Genomic DNA, 3,936 nt, shown 5'->3' on the forward strand with positions numbered 1-3,936 from the left:
ATTAAAAAATAAATGTTTAATTAGAAAATTAAATCTTAAAGACAATAAAACTTTAAATAGGAATTAAACGGAAAACACAATGAAGCATTTAAAAAGAAAATGAAACATTAAAGGTGGTAAAACATTTAAAAAGAAAAACCTTAAAGATTTAATCGAACAATTAAACATTGGGGGAAAAAAAGGAAATTTTTCAAACAAGCCGATAAAACATTTGAAAAAACAAACATTAAAAAGACAAAACATTTGGAAATCAAATCAGATATTAGAAAAGAATGAAAGGTGAGAAAAGAGCAAAACTAAACATTTAAGAAGAATCAAACTAAAGACAAAACATTTGAAAAGACACCAGTTAAACTTTAGAAGATCAAATTAAACAGAAGAGACAATAAAACGATCAAAAGGAGCAAAAACAGATAAAGGTATTAAAGTGTTTTCTAGTCTGAAATGAAAACAGGTTGTTTCTTCAAACATTTCCTCTTTCAATGTTCTTGGTTTGATTGTGGACAGATTTACTAAGAACTCATTTAAGAAAACTGCTTTCCAGATAAAGTCTACTAGTAGTTGAAGGCATCGATCAAACTAATGTTACCTTCTGATCTCCACAAACTTTACTGTTCAGTGAAGAGAATCAAAGTTTGAGGATTTCTAAAAAACCCACAGGTGAAGGTCTGAGAAGAACTCAGATTGATGGTCTAAATGTGAAATCAAGACTCATGGTCACAAGTTTTAAGGCTTCTGTTAACCAGAAAGTTCAAACTAACAGAGAAGTACTGAGAAACTTTTAAGATTTCAGTCCTCAGGCTGTCTGAAGGTTCAAACTAACAGAGAAGTACTGAGAAACTTTTAAAACTTCAGCCCTCAGACTGTCTGAAAGTTCAAACTAACAGAGAACTACTCAGGAACTTAGAGGATTTCAGTCCTTGGACTGTCTGAAAGTTAAATCTAACAGAGAACTACTGTGGGACTTCGAAAATTTCAGCCCTCAGACTGTCTGAAGGTTCAAACTAACAGAGAACTACTGTGGGACTTAGAAAATTTCAGCCCTCAGACTGTGTGAAAGCTCAGGTCCTGAGGACTCGGGAGGTCTGGAGGCTTTGGAAAGTCTTGGAACTGAGGGTTCCACCCTCCAGCACAAAGGCTGAAGTCCAACCTCCTGAGAAAAACGGTCGAGTCGAGACTCGAGTTAAAAAAAAAAAAAAAACTTTGTCGAAAACGACAAAAAATAGATGATAAATGCGCAAAAAAAAGAAGAATTAGTATCTGAGCGAATAGCTCAGGAGGATAAGAGACAGACTACCAAGTGGAAGGTCGCAGGTTCAAGACCCGCCACTGGCCCTTTTCTTTCTTTGTCTTTGTCAGGATTTTGAGAAAATTTAAGAAGTGTCTGGTCTTGAACCAGCGACCTGCAGCTCCATAGGCAAATCCTTAACTCACTGAGCTACAGATCAGATAAAAAGAAATAAATTCGTCGTCCCTTTGGCATCGTAGTTCCTGAAGTGACCACATGGGTGGAGCCAAGGCGGAGTCTGGGTGGAGTCAGGGCGGAGAGTAGGCGGGGAGGTGGGTGGCGGCCTCCCCCCTCTACTCCCCCACCTCCCCCCACCGCCCACCACACCTTCCCCCGCCCGACGAGTTCTTCGAGTCTCCACGAGTTCTTCGAGTCTCGACGGGTTTTCCCGAGTTTCTTGAGTTTCCACCAGGTCGGAGGCAGAACAAGCTGTCATGAAGAGGTGTTGAAGTCGGCCAGGATGGACTGACTTTTTACAGCGACTAGAAGGAAGACCACTAGAAGAGCAGGTCTTTAACCACCATCCATAAAATCCATGGAGTCGGCTCCAGAGAAATGAAGGGAGGTCAACTTTTATCAACCTCCATCCAGATGTTCAACTTGATATCTTTACTTTGACATTTTTTGCACCACAAACCTTTAGTATCACACTTTATTATCCTTTATTAGGATTTTAAAGGAATCCACCAGCAGATTGAATTTTTGTTGACAAACTTTATTCTTGTCATCGTGGGACTGCAGTATTTAAAACTGTTCCTTCTATTTGACCTCATGTTTATTAATTTTAGTGGAGAAAGTTATTTTAGTTGTCGATTAGTCTCTTAAAAACCAAATAATAAATTGGATTAGTCAAGAGGTTTTAATTTCTTACTTTGTCATATTTTAGATATGACAAAAAAATATAAAAATAAAGCATCTTGAGACAATTTGACCTGTAATTGGCGTTATATAAATAAAATTGAATTAAAATTGTGTATATCTTGTAATGTTGGAGTAATTCAGCCATATATGTTGGAAAACACATTTTCTTTGTCCATTAATCTGTTGATTGTTTTCTCCAGTAATTCATTTATTGTTTTGGTTTATAAAATGTCAAACCCAAATATATTAAGTTTACTGTCATTAAAAAACAAAAAGATTTACATTCATGATGCAGGAATCAGGCAGTTTTTCACTTTTTATCTTAGTTTAGTCAGAAAGATAGTTGATAATGTGTGAATTGTTGCAGCTTGTGAGCCGTAAAAGGTTTTAATCTTTGGGTCCAAGTGTCAAAAAACATTTAGAAACAACAAAACACTCAACAAAGATTTGAACATCATTAAAGGGAAATCCAACTTTTGCATGACAACGTCAAATTAAAGGACATTTATTTCCAACGTAAATGTGTGATATTCATCCTCTGGAGCTTTCTCTTCACATCGTCTTCCACCTGGACTGGTTTGGTCGGGAGCATGTGCAACAAACATTTGAAAAACTGCACTTTAACATCAATGAATGACACTGAAGTTTAATCTACATAAATGAGACTGAATCTGGATGTGCTGCTCTGTCATTAACTCCTAAGTTTAGGGAAAGTTCAAACAAAAGAGGACAGTTCAGAGAAGACTTGAGAATGAGCTTATTTTGAACAAACATCTCAGACTTTCTGAGCTTCAGCACCTCGAGCAAGATATTTTAACAACAAGCAACTCAAGAGATCCAGAAGTTGGAGAGAGTTAGCTTTAGCTGAGCCAAAGAACATGTGGGATGCTAACCTAGCAAACATTTCAGACTTTCCTCTGTGAATTCTGAGAAATAATTTCCTATTTAATGACAGAGCTACACATCTTAACTCAGTCTCATTAAAACAGACTCTAATTCAGTGTCATCCATCCATATTAAAGTGCAGTTACCCAAAATGTTTGCTGCATGAGCTCCAACAAAACCTGTCCAGGTAGAAGGCCACTTTGACAAACAGGAAGTGGACGATTCCAAGCAGATTTATAGAAGGGGGAACCGGACTGTACTAAGTGTGGTCGAGTATAGAGGGGTGTTTTGTGGATTTTTAAGGCTGATAATGATTATTAGTGAGACATTTGGAGTCGATGTTCATTTGCAGTAAATGACAGTATTTAAAATCTTGGAGTTAAACTTAGAAGAACACAAACTCTAACAGGAAACTTTGTTGATACGTTTTTGTTTTGTTTACAGATGTTAAGTTAAAGGAATTTTATTCGTGACGCATAACCAATCAAATCACTCCAGAAGACAGAGCGACCACAGGCAGATAAAGGTTCAGAGCCAAAGTAGTGCCATTTTTAAATGTATTTATTACCGTAAATCAGTAAAAAATAAAATACTGATAATCAGTAAATCAGTCAGCCCACAATTACTACAATTCTACAATGTCTGTCTCTTTCCTTTGACTTGTTATTTGTACAATATACGATGTGTATGATGGCGTTTTTTTCATACCAAAGGCTTTACTATGATGTTTTCTAAGAGACATATGATGCTACTCTGTTTGTTCTGGCCCTGGGCCGCTGCACTCCTCCTCTGTTGTTTTCTGGATTGTACTCAGCTGCATGCCTTCGTCCACCAGGCCTCCGTTGACTCGTCCCGTCTGCCGTCTCTGGAGCTGAAGCTGGATTGGAACAGACCAAAGTACA

The sequence above is a fragment of the Amphiprion ocellaris genome, chromosome 20 (genome assembly GCF_022539595.1).
Source record: "Amphiprion ocellaris isolate individual 3 ecotype Okinawa chromosome 20, ASM2253959v1, whole genome shotgun sequence".
Classification (NCBI taxonomy): Eukaryota; Metazoa; Chordata; class Actinopteri; family Pomacentridae; genus Amphiprion; species Amphiprion ocellaris.